Below are 19380 nucleotides of genomic sequence, written 5' to 3' on the forward strand. Positions count from 1 at the left end.
AGGGTCCTTCTGTGCCCTGATCGATACACGTTGAAAGTTTGCCTTGAACTCCACGTACTCCTGTAGTTTGGAAAACACAGTTGGTGACAATCGCAGCTTGCGGTTGATAGCCATGCATATATTCATTTCCATCAAAATCTAAAAGATATTTCTATCCTTGATGTGCTGAGCATCATTGGTCTCCCATAATGAAGAATACTTCGCTGCTTCTGGTAGGTCTGGTGCGACCTAGGGGAATTGACTATCTTCAGGAAGTTCCCAAGCTACTAACGCAATGGAGAGCAAGAGCCATGCATATTGGAAGGTCTGGATGAGCTCCTGTGCCTCGCGGCAGTTCACGAGGAACTCACCGTAGAGATAGCATGCCCAATTAAACTAGACTCCTTCTACGCATTGGACCTCTAGCGCGACGACGGGTGCTGGTACTTCATCTGTGCGACACTTCTGCATAACTTTTCCTGCCAAAATCTGCATGTCCACCTTGATCGCAGGATCGCAGATACTCGAGATGGCATAGCAATGCGGCTTCTTCACGAGCTTGAATTTATCCTTCATGGCCTCTGTGAGGGCATGCTCACCACATTTTCCATCAAATATCATGGCTGGATTTTCCCCAGTATAGTGCAGACGTGTGATCCTATGGATCAACTTGTCGGTGATGGGTATCGGCTCCTCTAGCCACAGACACCCATCGTGAACCAAGCATGGCAGCTGCTTGATTACCAATACTGTGATGGGTGTGTGATTGTAGTGCGACACCCATAGCAGGTTGAGCAGACCTGTCTTATCTACACCCTTGAGCCACTTCCATGGTTCCAACGCAGTCATCCTGGTGGTTGTATGAACAACACGGTGCATTAGCTGTTCTGTCGCCAAGTGAGGGAACTTCTCAGTGTCAGCTAAGTCCTAGTCTTCCAATTTCAATAGCGGAACCCGCCCCAAGCACGGTCCTTCAAAGGCAGTCTCGTCTAGCAGCAGAGGTATGTGTAAGGTGACCTTACTTTCATCAATGTCCTTCAGCACCTTGGTCTTGCCCTTGCGTGGAGGGACGCATTCGGGCAACTTAGTAATAGGGTCAGAACCCTCGACTTCCACATCCTCCACTTCCACCCCCAAATCTTCATTGTAAATTAGGATGTCCTCAATCTCTTCCTCCTCCAGCTCCAAGTTAGTAGTTTTTCCCTTTTCCTGTGTGGTGCACTTGTCCTTCTGTGGGTTTCTTCTAGGCATGGCACGCATGGATGTCGCAGCCTACTTGCCTTTCTTATCATTTACACTCTCCTTGATCGGGGTAGGATTTGGTCTAGGCATCCATGGTGTCTTGGGGACTTTAGCTAGTACCTCTGCAACCTCTAGAGCAGCTCCCTCTACCTCCATAACAACCTCTAGCACAACCCCCTCAGCTGTCACGACTTTGGCATCCATAGCTTTTGATCCTGGGATAATGTCACAGATGAAATTGAGGTTGGACTTTGGAAATCGATCAAACGTCAGGAAATCAAGCAATTCTTCGAAAAATGTGCGGTTCATGCACGTTTGAGAGTGCACCAACTCAATGCTCAAAATGCCAAGTGTTTTTCGTTGGGCAGTCACATGTAATTTATAGGCCATTTTGAATTCAAATCCAATTGTTCCACCCAAATTTGGTTCATTAATGTTGGATTGGCAGCAGATTTTCAAGAATCTTACCCATAAATTTTGTCTTAAATGCCGCCCCCCCACTCCATTTGGCCACATTCTCATCATCAAATCTTGAACAGTGACTTTAACGGTCACTTTTCGGCTGACTTGCGCAGTTTTTCCCTGGGTAGCAGAGCGCCCTCTGCACTGTTGCGAACCTTGTGACATCTCCTCATTCCACGCAATCCCTTGATCCCGCAGTTTCCCTACCCGGGCAGTGTAGTTTATAGTCTCGTGCTGCCTTTCAGTTGACTGGAGTGCTAAGACTATGCTACCTTCATATAATCACCTGGCTTGATCACCAATGTATGGCTTCAATCGGCTGCCATTCACCTTTCTTGGGAAGGTATCTCCATTCAATTTAACCAACTGAACTGCTCCACCATTGGTAATCTCCTTAATGATATAGGGCCCTAGCCAATACATCCTAAATTTCCCTGGAAATTTATCAAACTTGCTATCATATAACAAAAACAGATCATTTACCTTAAGGGTGAGCAGTTTAATGTGTTGATCATGCCATGCTTTTTTGCACTGCTTTTGGACCTGTTGGTGAAATCCATCCAGAAACCTTTCTTCCTCAAGCTCGGGAAGCTGCGCGAGCCTCTCTTCTAGGGCTCCACGATCCGTCATACCCGTGAGTGCTGTTATGCGTAGACTAGGCACAATGTATTCCATTAGCATCACTGCTTCAACACCATATACAAGCCTAAAGGGTGTATATCCAGTCAACTTTTTGCACGTCATTCGATAAGCCCATAGTACTGCAGGTATGCGCAGGTCCCAATCATTTCGCTGAGCATTGAAAACTTTGGTCAGCACGTTCTCCAGCACCTTATTGAATGCTTCCACCATCTCGTTAGCCTGTGGTTGGTAAGCCGTGCTTTTCTGGTGATATACCTGAAATTCCTCCATCAACACGCTGATCATTTTGTTCAGAAAGCACGTACTGCGATCACTCATCAAAATCTTTGGACACCCAAATCACGTGAGTACATACTCAAAGAGAAACTTCACAACAGTTGCGCCTGTGCAGTCCTTCACAAGCTGTGCCTCTGCCCATCGAGTCAAATACTCAGTCGTGGTGATAATGTACTACACACCCATCTTCTTTCCTTGAAGCTGAATGGGTCCCACAAAATCTATTGCCCATTTCTGGAAAGGTTGTAATGCCATCTATGGGTTCAAAGGCAGCTCATCTCTCTGCGATGACCTGCCAGTCCTTTGACACATGTTGCACGCCCTGCAGTAGGCTTTTGAATCCTGATGGGGTGTTGGCCACCACAACCCTGCGCGTAGAATCTTCTGTGCAGTCTCCCTTCCTATGTAATTTCCTCCCGCAGCACCCCCATGAGCGTCTGCGAGGATACTTCTTCTTTCAAACTCTGGTACATATCATTGTAATACTTCATCAAACCCCATTTTGTACAGATGTCCGACAATGACAGAAAAGTCTGTTACGTTCACCACTAACTCCTTTTTCTGCTGGGTGGTGTAGCCTTCCAGGGCAGTTCCTGTCATTAGGAAGTGTATTATGTCTTCAAAATGACCATCTGTGATGCGCACTGCAAATAGCTACATGTCAGGCAATCCCTCCTCCAAGTTAGTGGGCTCTTCTCTCGTTTTGATGCACGCCAGTTGATTTGGTCCCACGTGCAGTCATCCAGGCTTCACAATAACTTCAAAATCATACTCTTGGAACAATAACAACCACCTATAGATTCTCCCCCCCAACATAGGCTTATTGACTAGGTATTTCAACATAGAATGATCCATAGACATCTTAAAATGTCCACCCAGCAAATAGTGTCTAAACTTTTGTAGTGCGCATACCATGGCTAGTCCTTCACGCTCAGTGGTGGAATAGTTATTCTCAGCCTTGGATAACCTCCTACTTGTGAATGCTATAGGATGGTCCAATTCTTCTTTGCCAACCTGTGTCAGTACTGCTCCCAGTGCTATACATGACACATCTACATGTACATGAAACTCCTTCTTCCAATTTGGGAAGACTAAAATCGGCGCAGTGACCATTTTTCCTTTCAGCACATCCAGTGTTTTCTGACAGTCCTCATTCCAACAGAACATGACATCCCTTTTCAACAACTTCTCCACAGGCGCAGTGATTTGGACATATCCCTTGATAAACTTCCTGTAGTACCCAGTATGTCCCAATGTTGCGAGCAACTATTTCACACTCCTTGGCGCCTCCATGCTAATTATCACTGTGATATTCATGGGGTCTACCATCAATCCTTGTCTGCATACCACATGACCCAGCAGAGTCCCAAAAGGGACACAAAACAAACATTTCTTTAGATTGAGCGCAATCTGGTACCTTCGACAAGTATCTAGCATTAAGCGCAAACTAGCCACATGGTGTTTTACCAACTCAAACACAGTCCAGTCATCAAAGTACACTTCCAGAAACTTATGAATGAAGTCTTTGAATGCAACAATGACTATGCATGAAAAAATCGTAGGTGCATTCTTTAATCTGAAAGGCATTACGATGTATTGAAATAATCCCCATTCAGTCACGAAGGTCAGCTTGCTTCTATCTTCAAGCGTGATTTTGATCTGATGGTACCCAGAGAACCCATCAGTGAAGGAGTTTGCTTCCTGGCCACCTACATTATCCAATACCTCATCAATGAATGGAGTTGGGAAAGGATCATGTACGCAAGCATCATTCAACTTCCTGAGATCTACACATAGCCTTATTTCATCCTTTTGCTTCTTTTCTTGTACCACCGTTGGGATCACCCAATCAGATTCTTCTACAAGCTCAATGATGTTTTCCATGAGCATCTTATCTAACTCTAAGTGGACCTTCTCCTTATACTTTAGATTGAGATGGTAAGGTCTTTGCTTGAACGGCTTCACGTTGGTTTTAACGTGATCTTCATAATGCCTAGGTCTCCTATTATTCCCTTTAACTCTGTAAACTTGGTAGGGAACAAATCCTGGTATTTGCGGAGCAATTCGGCGACCATATCTACCATCACATCATCCCAGTAATCTCCAGGCTTCACGAATTTGGGCTCCACCTCCGTGCCAATATTTATCTGTTTAGTTTTCAGCGGCCCAGTTATATCAGAATTCTCAATCTACGGTCTCTAGACCTCGTGGTGACCCTCGGTTTTAGGGATGTTAATCTTTTGGGAGTCCTCGTCTTCTTCTTGAACAGTCACATTATAGCATTCCAACACATGACTCAGCTGAGTAGTCCAAACGGGTTGAATCAGATCATCGCTGCTTTAACTTCTTGCAGTGCTTTGTCAATACAGTCAAACCCATCTTCGAAGCTGAACGTCATTATGAACCCTTCGCGCAAAATATCCCATTCTCTTGTGCCATGGCAGAGCTCTATCTCCAAGTACCAGTTCATCGGGATGACATCCAGGGTGTGACAGAACAAGTGCACCCATTCAGGTTGGGGCTTCGCTCCATAGGCCTTAGCCCATTTGGCCAAGTGCATGCACAAATCATCCTTCCCGTCATACTTGTCCGTCACTTGTACCTTTGGCTTCCCAAAGCGTGTTCTCATCATCCTCTTAAACTTACACCAATCATCAAAACTACCCTTGTGCATACCCCACCATCCCGCGGGCGTAGCGCGCAGTGCCCAGTTCAAAGTCTGGAAGCACTGCTTCTCTGGTACTTCCCTCTCAAATGCATCCAAAAACACATCCACATCATTCAAGCCATCATAAATGGGTAGATTTCTTACCTCTAACGACACACAACACAGTGACCAGGTCATCATATTGCAGCTCAGCGTAGTTACTTCATGTAGTCGATTCTACCAATGCTCTAATACTTCGTCTTAGGCTGAGGTGCTGGAACTCTCATGATCCCATGTAATTCATCCATTCGCTATTGGATTCACCCAATCTTGGTCTCGCACTGTTATCTTATATATGTAGTCCAAATTGTTTTCACATTCGTAATCATAGACTGGTTCAGTATAGCACGATCCTTCTGCAGGATCTAGGGGTACTATTATGCGGAGCGATTTATTTTCAAATATCATCTTTCACTTCTTTAGGTTGATTACCCCGTTCATGTTAGTAGCCCAATCAATGCCAAGGAGCGTTGGGTAGGGGTTGCTGTCATCCATAATTTCTATTACTTCAAAATTAGCCAATGTGCTTATGCCTTCAATATCTATAGTTACTCCCTGCAATCGTCCCATGGGGATGATCTTATGCTGATTTTCCATCCTTAACTGAATCAGAGACCACTGCAGCACGAGTCTCCCCATCCACTCCCAAGTCTGCTTTGAATTTTTTTTTACGTCTGACCCCAGATCTAGAATAACTTGATCCATTTCATATTCTCCTATCTTCGCAGTGAGTCTCATCTCACATCCTGTCCTTGCTTTATGCTTACCAATCTTTCGTACCATGCACAGTTCACCCAAAGTATTTCCGACGCATTTATTTATAATTTCATGTAACCCCTTCATAGCCTTGCTATCGCGAAACAGCTTCATGCAGGTCTCTAGAAATGTCATAAGCATAGAAGGGTCCATTTCCTAAACATGTTTATCCTGACTCCTTAAGGTAGAGGCCTCAGCGAAGATCTTCTTTGCTTCCATGAATGTTTCGCGTGTGCGCTCCAAATCAAACTCAACCTCCTTCTCTGGAGATTTGCAAACCCACGCGTTGTCTTCAAGTTGTTTCCCCTTGTTGTCACCCGTTGCAATTCCACTTAGGAGAACCATATTCACATTCAGATCCTCTTCGCGAGGCTCAACCCTCATCATCTGTAGGTTCTGAGTCAGCTGTGGGGGTAGCACCCCTTTGTCGCGTATCCTTGCTATCAATGTAGGACAGTCCTGAGTCTCATGATCAAACTGAGTGCAATATTTGCACGACGGATGTGTTGGGTTAGTGCATTCACGGGCATAGTGTCCTGGTCCTACACAATTGTAGCATATCAGCTGTCCCCGACCTCTACCAGGTCCTCCTCCGCCTCGACCTCCTCCGCGCCCCTGATAGCCTGTCCGCGCCATCCTAACGCCTTGGTCAGGAGGCCATGTTTCTGCATGAACTATATAGGTGGGTTTTCTATCCATCATCAATTCATAACTTTGGAAAGTGTGCTCATGATTCCATATTGACCTGCAGAAGTTGCAGAACAATTGTTGCGGTGTTTGTACAAACTTCTGCAGCAAATGACAATTATCAGTCATATGTTTTTCTGCTACCTGACATATAGTGCACCACAAGGAGGCCCCACACTCGGTCCTTCTTGGGCTTTTGGCCTCAAAGACATCGATCCTCCTCCTGCAATATAGTTCGCAAAGACCAGACAGTGGTCTTTGTCATGCCCCTAACCTTTACATTTCAGGCACCATATCTCTTCACATGCCTCTAGCTGAATTGTTTTGTCCTACTTCAGACTTTGCATTTCGAGGCAAATATTTTTCAACCGCAAATGGATCTCCTGAACCCCCTAATTCGGATCTTGCATCAGTGTTTCATGCAGCCTTATTGCAATCTCCAAGGCCTCTACTTGAGTCGTAATCTTCTGTTGTGACAGCGCAACCCTTAGGTGAGGCAGGGGCGAAGCCACAAACCATTCGCGATGCTGCCCATCCATTAAATTCATATTAGTTTCGCGGATTTTACACTTCAATCTCCGATCCAACTCCCAAGGTGTCTCACTGTGTTTCATCGTGATTTCCTTAAACTCCATAATCGACTGTGCCTCAGATTTAGGCCTACTGAACTCTTTTTTCAGCGCAGTCTAGATCTCTGCCAATGCAGCGTTTGGGTTATCATTAGAGTACTTGATGTACCAAGTGAACACGCGATCCTGCAAATCACTAACCAACGTCACCTTCTTCATGTGATCGTCTGTGATGCCCTGAGCTTCCTATACAACTTTTACAATGAACCAGAACTGGTCCGGGTCCTCATTTTCCAAGCCCTTAAACAATGACAGTTTCACTGATTCTCCATGTTGAATTGTGATGGAGATGGTGGTGGTGTGGGCGAAGTCGCAGGTGACGGTAGTGAAGGTGGAGGTGGTGTAGGTGAAGGTGGTAGTTGTGGGAACCCTTATTTTATCAACTGAACTGTGCTTCATGGAGAAGCCTGCGCTACTCCCTCGTCGTCACTCAAAGGAGGTGAAATCAGTGGGCTATATTCAGGACCCTTTCTTCCTTCATTCCTATAAGTCTTTCCACTTCGCGTAGCTCCGAACATCAAGGTAGCTGCATAACCTGCTTTTCGTAGAATAACATCTTAATCCAAGTATTTAAAGACTTCAAGTACTTATCTCGCGAACCTTTGAAAAAGCGTCGATCCGCCTCACTATAATTGACTGAGGTATCAATCGCGAATTCAGTCATAAACCCTCCTATGATACGATCGAGCCAATGATTGACAATGCGGGTGATATTATCCTTGGAGGCTTCCAGTCCTTGTACTAATTCTAGGGTCTAGACAATACGATCGTCAAGCCTCCATCTTCCTTGGCTATCCGCTTGCTTCGTGATCCACTCGTATAACTCAACTAGAAAGGAACAAAAGAAGATCTCGTCGATTTCTGTATACAGGTACCTGTCTAGCCATTGTTCCTTTGTCATCCATGGATTTCTATTCTCCTACACCGCGAATTCATGGATCTTCCTATCCAACCAGCCTTCAATCTCTTTCTTAGTTGGATTCTAGTGATATGACATCACACATATCTCATGTAGATTCTGGTCCCAGCAATGAAACAATTTGTTGGCTTTGTGGTCCCTGACCTAGGTTCAACGTTAGTTAGCCAAACAATCCCTACACTACTGGCCCTTTCGGAATCAGCCTAAGGAGTGCGGGTTGAAGTCTCACCTGAAGCAGTATGGGGGAATGCTGGTGTTGGCTTATATGGGCCTGACCCAGGTTTGGAAGAGTTATTTAGCCAAAAAAATCTCGCAGCTACTGGCCCTTTCGGCAACAGCCCACGAAGTGCGGACTGAGGTCTCATTCGAGGTAGTAGGGGAGGGTGCTGGAACCAGGTTTCCACACCCTTGGGATGTCTTGATGTGGTCTGGAGGGTTCGCGCAACATTCTATAGCTTCGCACCACTCTACTCCGCGTAGATTCGGACCCATGAAAATCCTTAATACTTATTAATGCACTGTTTATAGATTAGATCTACTTTTTATGGTCTTTAAGCAAACATTTACCAGAAATAACCAGTTCACACACTCAGAAAAGATACAGACTCATAACATAAGCATACACACATAGATCAACAGTTATATCAACCATAGATTAGCCAAATCCGCAATAATTCAGACTTAACACAGAATTTCAGAATCAACTTATTTTTATTCACTTTCTTCACCAATACATCCAGATCTACCCTGTGCACTCAATTGTAGGGGTCCGCGCACACAGCTGTAAACTCTACTAGGCCTCTGCATACACAATTGTAGAGCCTCTATCTATCTACCCACACCCTTGACTCAGACTTACAGACGCTTCAAGACTTCGTTCTTTAAAAACCCATTACAGTTCAAATCCAAAAGTACATATCAAAAGACTGACCTCTATCCATAGAGCCTTGCTCTATTTATACATTCCCATGGACCGCGGACCATGGGTAAGCTGACTTACTTCCTATTATTTTACATTATTTTTGGGTGGACAACCCTTTGACTTGACTCATTTACAATTCGTGCTCCATGCACTTCGCGAAGTCCTTACCATACCTTTCCCAAAATTGTGGGCTTTAAGCCCCAAAACTATTACACGGGCCCTCTGCTACCCAACAACCCCCCAACACAATCATCGCGACTCATCCCGAGTCACTCAGCTGGTGTAGTAATCTTCGCGTGGAGGTCAACCAACAATCTCTGCGCGTCGCTTGTACATGCAAAAAACTCGGCCGGTAGCTTTTGTACCTGTTCTACACGAGCCGATGATGCATCTGTATCACTTAGAGTTACCTGCCCGGGATCACATACTTCCTACATGTGTGTTACCTTTCCTTCTATGGTGTTGGAGACTGTGAATACTTCATCAATCCAAGTCTAGATGCGTTCCTTAAGCACTGCCTCCTTTTTCCGCGTGGAGTCAACTTGTGCCTTGAGAGCCTAGGCCTCCTTCATTTTGGCCAACCGCTGCATGATAGAAACTTTTTGCATAGTCCCTTGGACTGTGTCATAATCCTGCTGCAACTCGCGCACCTCGGTTTCTATGTGTTGTATGGTTGGGTCTTCTTGGAGGGCGGTGAGCATAAGGAGGGACTGATCTAACAGTCCCGAGTAATCTCTTATAGCGCACTTTATCATTTCCAATCCTGCTTGAATTTCACCGCGACGCTACTCCCAGATTTCCAATGGTGTGGTTGGCTGCGCCTTCAATCTTAGCTCTGCAATTTGTAGATTTAAGTCCCATTGAGCCTTCATGGCCTCCTCCTAGGCCATACGGAATCCTGTGGCCATGCAATGAAATTTGTTCTTAGAGGGGGGGCTGTCTCAGGTTTTGTAATAGATGACAGTTGTCCAAGGCATGCTTTCCTGCTTCTTGGCATGTCGTGCAGCAATGTGTGGGCACCGCGGCTGGCCTTGCTTGTACCTCTGGTTGTAATGGTATAGGCCCCCCCCGCCACTCCATAGTTGGCAAAGACCGGACAATGTTCCTTGTCGTGGCCCTGATCCTTACATTTGATACACCATACTTCTTCACCCCCTTCTAATCACTGCGCTTGTCCTTGTTTCAAACTTCTCATCTCTAAGCATAAGTTTAGTAGTTGCGCGTGGATTTGCTGAACTACCAACCCCGGATCCTATATTGGGGTTTCGTGCAATCTCATTGCGGTTTCTAATGCTTCAGCTTGGGTTGAGATATTTTGTTGTGATAGCGCCGTTCTCAAATGTGGTGTCAATGACACCACAAACCATGCGTAGTGCTGCACATCCGTCAATGTCATGTTAGCCTCGTGAATTGTGCTCTTTAACCTCTAATCCAAATCCCACGGGGTTTTACTCGGTAGCATCGCTATCTCTTTGAACCCAATGACCGACTATGTCTCTGATTTTGGCCGACCAAATTCTTTGTTCAATGCATCCTGGATCGCCATTATTCCCGCATTTGGATGATCGCTTGTGTACTTTATATACCATGTCAACGCACGGTCCTACGACGCGCTAACCCGGGTAGCCTTTTTGATGTTATCATCCGTTATGCATTGGGCTTCCACACATTCCTTACCACAAACCAGAACTGACCCGGTTCCTCATTTCGTGCACCCTTAAATACCGACAATTTGACTGCGCTTGCCATCTTAACCTTCGGTGGTGGCAGAGGTGGAGGTGGAGTGGGTGAAGATGGATTTGATGTTGGTGAAATAGGTTGTTATCACAAAATCAAGCACTGGAAGGCTGCTGACCAGGTAGACTCTGTGTAACTGTTTCAGACCAATCTTTTGACTAAGGCTTAGCCTCCTTAGCCTGAGAGGGCTCTCTCAAAAGGTTATTGATTTTGACTATTGATGAGATGGCTAACTCTTGCAAAGTGAATTTAACAAATATGTTGGCTGGACAGGCATTACACAGAATTCCATTGGGTTTATGGAGTTAATCATCCTTCAGTAAACTATAACACTACTCATTCATAGAAGTCAGGGCATGTAATGTTTAAATACTCAAAACACATCTCATAGAAACCTCAACTTATAAATACACACAGGAAATCAGAGCAGCAAAGTGAATTCTGAGTGATTGTGTATCTATACAACTGTAAAAACATAAAGGATAAAACAAAACCACATATCTTGAGCATTTGAAACACTGTATGAATCCTGAGAAGAAAAGCAGTCACTTGTATTACTGAAAATGAGTTTGTACACAAGCCAAAATAACACTCTGTTTTCTCAAATATCCAACCCTCATTACATAAAAGTTTCATCTATATATAGAAACATAACTTTAACTACTTTGAGCTTCCTCCTCCAGCATGAGGGGAGCTCGATGACTGCCACTAATTACCCCTATCCACTATTGAACTAACTCATTAAATACAATAAGTGCTAAACTGGAATTTTAAAGAGTCCTAATTTAACTATAACTCTAATTCTATCCTCCTCGTAGAATGATTCTTTCTTGTTCTTTGACACCTGTCTCCTTTTAGTTTGGCCGAGATGGCTGAGAAAAGAATTCAATGTCCCATACTAGCTTTGGATGCTGAATGCTTTGATGGTTCAGTGATGTTAGGAGAAAACCCCTGTTTTTCCGGTTCCAGTCTTCCACCACTTATTCGAAAATGCAGCAGCATGTCTCCAGCTCTTTAATATCCCAAAAATGTAGAGCACCACCATGTTTCCAGATGTGTTGGAGGCTTCGTTGATGGACAGGTGTGCAAGCCAAGTCTCCTCGTATGCAACTCCTTCCAAACCCTAATGACCGGTAATAAAGTGCCTTTATAATCAAAACTTTAACTTGAGCCAAAACATTTCACTTTTACAAAGGTACACCTGTCATCATTTGAATGGCTATGCTATCTTCATTTGGTCTCCTAAATGTCCCTCAGATGTTTCCTTTGAAAATTTCTGATCATCCTATCAAATTGTTTGTCTGCGTTAAAAAACAACACCTACAGCAGTTTCGTAGCGCGCTACGAAACTGCTGAATTTGCTAAAACAGTGTGTATTTGCCCTGAGGTATTTACTGCTTGGACCTTTAATTTTTTAAACCTCCTTTACATGTGGCAGAGATCTATATGTCCTCAAAATAATGAAACTAAGCAAAATTTTACAAAACTTAGAACAACACCTTTCTCAACATCAGTTAGCAGCTATTTGACCTAGCTGTGCCTTTAAGTCTGCAACCTCCTTCCTCAAGGCTTTGTTTTCAGCTCTTAAATGCATGTTTATTTTTCTAATGGATTTGGCCTGTTTGAGAGCTGGAACAGTCCATGTGTAAACATCAGCTACTGAATCCACCTGGCTTACTAGGTTTTTACTTCCTCTCAAAACAACTTTTCGATAATTTGCATACCTGACTGCAGACTCCCTAGTGGCACTCTTCACCTTGGCAATTACATTTTTTGCTGCCTCCAACTCGTTCTTTATAGCTATAATGTTACCTCCTTGGGAAATAATGACTGTTCTATTCTTGTCTTTTTGCTTAATTTTCTCTGCCTCCTCTGTTCTGGACAATTCCTCTGCTACCTCTGTTCTGGGCAATTTTTCAACTTCCTCTGCTCTAGGTAGTTTCTCAGCTTCCCTTACTTGTTTTCTTGTAACAGGTCTTCTTGGTTTGGAGATAAATTCATCACCTGGTTCATCAAACCTCAGTCTTTTTAAAGCTTTAGATTTCTTAGTGCTTTCTGGTGATGATTGAGTCAAATCAATGTGCATTGGTTCAATATGCACCGGTTCAACCTGCTCAAACTCAATGGCCTCAAGCAAATCACTCAAGCTGGCCTTAGATATCGGGCTTTCCTCAACAATTAATGCTTTGCCTTTTTCTTTGCTTATTTGACTCCTTGTCCTAACTCTTGACACTGTTTCAGATCCACTTGGTCCAGGTACAACTTTCTTATGCTTAGCTTCTTCTTTTGATGATGGCTGAGGTTGCTCTTTAATGATCAGTGACTTCACTGATTTTCTCAACTATGACTTGGCCTTCTTTTTATCTTTTGCCTCCTTTCGAAGCTCAGCTATCGTGGGTTCTTCAACTGATTTTTCTTTTTCTCTAACCGGCTGTGGAGTAAGACCTGTTTTACTCTGGAAACCAGCCATGAAGATGAAGGAGTTCCAATCCCTACCTATTTTCTGAAGACCATCCAAAACCAACAATTTAACCAAACCATGGTGAAATAACGATGTTTCACAGTCATCCTTCCTTAATTGCACTTTGTCACACATTTTGCTTAGACTGCGAAACAAGTAAAAGGGAATATCTATGGATGCTTTACCAGTAAAATGTAACAGCAACTTGAAGTGATAGGAGTAGACCTTATTGTATCTTCCCTCACAGGTTAAGTACTTCTGAATACAGGTGAGAAGAATGGCATAGTGCTCCTTAACATAGTTTCTAGGCACTGCTTTTGTTAGGTCTTCATTCACATATGCCTCTTTTAAAAACTCTTTGAATTTAACAAATATGTTGGCTGGACAGGCATTACACAGACTTCCATTGGGCTTATGGAGTTAATCATCCTTCAGTAAACTATAACACTACTCATACATAGAAGTCAGGGCATGTGATGTTTAAATACTCAAAACACATCTCATAGAAACCTCAACTTACAAATACACACAGGAAATCAGAGCAGCAAATTGAATTCTGAGTGATTGTGTATCTATACAACTGTAAAAACATAAAGGATAAAACAAAACCACATATCTTGAGCATTTGAAACACTGTATGAATCCTGAGAAGAAAAGCAGTCACTTGTATTACTGAAAATGAGTTTGTACACAAGCCAAAATAACACTCTGTTTTCTCAAATATCCAACCCTCATTACATAGATGATTCAGCTATATATAGAAACATAATTCTAACTACTTGGAGCTTCCTCCTCCAGCATGAGGGGAGCTCGATGACTGCCACTAATGACACCTATCTGCTTTGTAACAAACTATTAAATACAATAACTGATAATTGAAATTCTAAAGAGTTCTAATATGATGATGACTCTAACTCTATCTCCTTCGTAGAAGGATTCCTCCTTGCAGCTTTGACACCTGGTTTCCTTTTCGTTTGGCTGAGATGGTTGAGACGAGCAGTTAATGCTCCATGTTTGTCTTCAATGACACATCTTTTCTGTTACCCTGAAACATAGGCCCCTGTTTGTCGGTCTTTGATGTGCTGCTCCATTTTGGTCGTCCAATACTAGAAAGCAGATAATTGAGATCCAGTTGTTGACTCTTCATGAGGGATATGCGCCTTAGTCTTAGCAAATCTGTTCTTCCAATAATATCCTCCACCTTCGCATAACCCAGCTGTGCAAGAATACCTCTAACTTCTTCTACAACATGCAAGAAAGAGTTAATCACATCTACAGGTATACCAGGAAACCGTGCCCGCAATTCCTCTCTCTGGCTTCATAGTCCTTACAGATAAAACCACGATATCACTTGGAAGAAAGTCATTTACATCCCTCCATATTTCCAGCTTAATTTAACGGGCCTGGCTTTGTCAGCCCTTGAGAAATCATAAGAAAACCTGTTAGTTACAAGCACAGAAATTTACTTTCCTAAACATAGACAATAGACAATAGATATTCATCATTTCAACATATTTGACCTTCATATCAGCTGATAAGAACTTTGAAATCTTGACTAATTTGGGCACAACTGAGTCACCTAAATTACAGCTTTCTATTTCCTCTTCATTAGCTTGCAATCTTGGTGCTTTAAACACATCATTTTGATCAAATAACTTTTCAAGTGGAATAAGGCCTTTAGGAATTAGGTTGTTTTGTAGCTGCAACACTTCAGACTTTTCCCTTGTCTCTGTTAACATATTCTGCTGATCTATTTGATTATGCTCAAATTCCTCTTTCAATTCAAGAAAATTTCTTACCTGCTGATCATCTTCAAAGACTTGCCAGTTTATAATATTATCTGGGATGACTGGTCTATGGCGAACTTTCACTTCATAGCTATCAGAAGAATGTTTAGGAATAATAAAAAGACTAGCTGCAACAGCAAGAGAATCTGCAATAGAATTTTGATCTCTGGTTTTAATAGTGAAGGAATAGGATTGAAACTTTTCCAACAACTCCAATACTAAATTTCTGTAGGCTCTCATCCTGGCATCTTTTGTTTGATATGCACCTTGTACTTGCTTAATAATCAATTCAGAATCTCCACAAACAGCAATGTTCTTTGCCTTCAACTCTATCAAGGTTTCCAGGCCTAAAACCAGGGATTCGTACTCAGCCATGTTATTGGTACAATCAAAATTCAGTTTGTATGACAGGAACTTACTTTCTTCAGTTGGACTAGTGATCCAAATCCCAGCTCCTGCGCCTTCTTTCCCTACTGCTCCATCAAAGTATAGGGACCAACAACCAGTGATGTCTCTTTCATTTCTCTGCTATACCTCCTGACACTGATTTTCTGCATGTTCATCTTGTGATTCTTTTCCAACTGATTCATTGAAAAGGATAGCTGATCCAAGACCTGTATCACAAGAATAAATAGGAAAATTCTGAGGCTTGTCCTTGCTGCTTACCATATATGCCATCCTTGTTTCACGATACAACCTCCTTTGTTCACCAAACACTGGAATGGTAGCATATGTCAGATCCATTTGCATGGTACCCTTGATTTTTGCTGCCCATGACCTTGAAAGAAGCATCCCAAACTTAGGTGGAATGTCTGCAACAACAATGTCCATGATAGTTGTTTTTGCTGGGATTTGTGTGAGTGCCACAACAACATCTTTTATCAACCCAATGCAATGAACTCTCTTTGAATCAAAAGAAAATAAGTCCTTGTATGGTCTAGTTACTTCTAATCCCAGTCTTTCCATAATTACCTTAGGCATGAGATTATGTGATGCCCCTGAATCCAGCATAGCATTATGTAGAGTCATATCACGGATATTAATGCTTATATAAAAAGGAGGAAACTCATCATTTTGTTCATCCTCAAGTCTTGGTCCTAAACAGATAATAGGATTATCCTCTTGCACATTTAGAATATCAGCCCCTCCTGGTGGAGAATTAAGCATTTCCACAATCTTGCTTCTATATTTGTCTAATTTCAGAATTTCATTGAATGGGAATGATATTTTAATTTTTGCAATCTCATTTTCTATATTAAAAACAGAAGTAGACCTTTCAAGTTCCTTAGGAGGTGAAGGGTTTTGAATATCCTTTCTATCAACAGAGAAATCACCTTTACCATCAATCTGCTTTGACTTTTCCTTTTTATCTTCAACTGCCTTTGAAATATTCTTCTTGGGCTGTGCTTTATTTGCTGTAATAGGGACATCTCGGTTTCTGAGATTGTACTGCTTCTGAATCTCAAATATGGCATGCTAACTTGGTACCAGTCAGAAAAAAGAATGGGGAGATTAGAATTTGCATAGATTTCAGGAACTTAAACAAGGCTTCATTGAAAGATAATTACCCTCTCCCCAAGATGGATTTCATTTTGCAAAATATTGTTGGTTCCCAAAGAATTTCTATGCTAGATGGCTTCTCAGGGTATAATCAGATCCTTGTTCATCCAGAGGATCAGGAGAAGACAGCTTTCACTACACCATGGGGCACATTTATGTATGCAAAGATGCCCTTTGGCCTCATGAATGCAGGAGCAACTTTCCAGAGGGCTATGGAAATTGCTTTTGCTGAAGAAAAAGATAAATCAGTGGTGGTATATCTTGATGATATCACAGTCTTTTCAAAAAAGGAAGAGGACCACTTAAAGCACCTTGAAAGGATCTTACTAAAGTGTAGGAGGTTTGGTATTTCTTTAAACCCAACCAAAAGTATCTTTGCTTTAACTTCTGGCAAATTGCTTGGACATATTATTTCTGAAGAGGGAATTAGGATTGATCCTAATAGAGTTAGTGCTATTCAAAGGCTAGATTTGCCAAGGAGCAAGAAAGAGATTCAATCCTTTCTTGGAAAGGTTAATTTTGTTAGAAGATTCATTCCTAACTTTGCTGAAGTAGTCAAACATATAACAAAAATGTTAAGGAAAGGAGCAAATTTTAAGTGGACAGCTGAAGCAAAGAAGTCATTTGAAGAGATTAAAAAAGCACTCACTCAAGCACCAGTCCTCATCAGCCCGGATTTCACCAAGGAGTTTTTGATCTTCACATTTGCTTCTGAAGATACAATTGCTGGAGTTTTATTACAGAAAGGAAGTCAAGGTATTGAACAGCCCATTTCTTTCTTTAGCAAGACATTGGCTAATGCTGAATTGAAATATAATATCTTAGAGAAGCAAGCATATGCATTGGTGAAAGCAATTAAGGATTTCAGAATTTATGTGTTGCACTCTCATATTGTTGCATATGTGCCAAGCGCTGTTATAAAAGATATTCTTACACAAGCTGAACCAGATGGAAAAAGGGGGAAATGGATAGCAAAGCTGTTGGAGTATGACATTGAGATCAGGCCCACTAAGTTGGTAAAGGGCCAAGGCTTAGCAAAATTCTTGACTCAATCAAATCTGGACTGCATTGGTATCAATTTTAGCACAGAAATCTCAGAAATTTCTGAGAGTGAAGAAGAATTGGTCCAAATCAATGAAATTTTTTTAATCTCAGAGTGGTATAAGGATGTAGCATTTGTCTTGCAGCACAATAGAGCCCCTGATAACCTTTCAAAATCTAAAGCTCAGTTCACCAAGTTGAAATCTCTCAGATATTTTGTATATGATCAAAATTTATTTTGGAAGGATGCAGGAGGAATTTTATTAAATTGTCTCATTGAAGAAGAAGCTGATAAGGTAATTGATGAATTTCATAAGGGGGATTGTGGAGGCCATCTCTATTGGAAAGCCACTACAAATAAAGTTTTGAGAGCTGGATATTTTTGGCCAACTATGTTCAGAGATATTTATAAAAAGATAGCATCATGCCATGAATGTCAACTATTTGAAGGAAAGAGAAAGCTCATGCCAATGCCATTGGTTCCTATTTATGTTGAAGCACCTTTCCAGCAGTGGGGATTAGATTTTATAGGGGAAATCCATCCTCCTTCATCAGGACAGCATCGCTGGATTCTCACAGCCACTGATTATTTTACAAAGTGGATAGAGGCAATACCTACCAGGCAAGCAAATGATTCAGTGATAATTTCCTTTTTAGAAAATAACATCTTATCAAGGTTTGGTTGTCCAATCAAGATTATCACAGACAATGCCCAGGCTTTTAAGTCCAAAAGACTGATAAATTTTTGTCATCAATACCACATTTCCCTTGGTCATTCCACTGCTTATTATCCACAGGGAAATGGCTTAGCTGAAAGTTCAAACAAGAGTCTTGTGAGGATTATTAAGAAGCTGCTGCAGGAAAATAAAAAGGCTTGGCATTTGAAGCTGAAGTATGCCTTGTGGGCTGATCGAATTTGTACAAAGAGGTCCATTGGAACATCACCATATGAACTTGTGTATGGAGCAGAGGCTATATTCCCAACATCTCTCGGGGTACCAGTAATGAAGCTGATTCAAGGATTAGAAGAGGAACCAAATGCCATACAGCGGAGGATAAATCAGCTAATAGCTTTGCAGGAGAAAAGGAGTGAGGTGTTTGAGGGTCATCAACAAAACCAGAATCGGGTCAAGAGAGCGTTTGACAAGAAGATCAAAGAGGTTACATTTCAGATTCATGATAAAGTCCTGAAATGGGAAGCCAGAATTGAAGAGAAAGGTAAACATGGTAAATTTGAGAATTTGTGGAAAGGGCCATATCAGATTTATGCTTTCCATGGAAATAACACCTATATTCTGCAGGAAGTTGATGGAACACCATATGCTGGAGGACCTGTTAATGGAAGGTTCTTAAAGCATTACAATCACTGAAAGTCTGCCAAGAATCTCATGAGCATTGTATATAACCGTTTTATGAATCTTTCCTGTTGAAAATAAATGACAAGCTGAACAGAAAAGCTTTAGCCCGAGGAGAAGGCCCACAAAGCTAGAAAGGAATGCTTGTCAACTGTGTGTGTGTTTTTAAGAAGTGGATAAAGCACTGGATCTACGAGTTCTTAGTGTACTACAGGAGC

The sequence above is a fragment of the Pinus tabuliformis genome, chromosome 2_2 (assembly GCF_031772625.1).
Source record: "Pinus tabuliformis cultivar Carrire ecotype Pingquan chromosome 2_2, CPIR1, whole genome shotgun sequence".
Classification (NCBI taxonomy): domain Eukaryota; kingdom Viridiplantae; phylum Streptophyta; class Pinopsida; order Pinales; family Pinaceae; genus Pinus; species Pinus tabuliformis.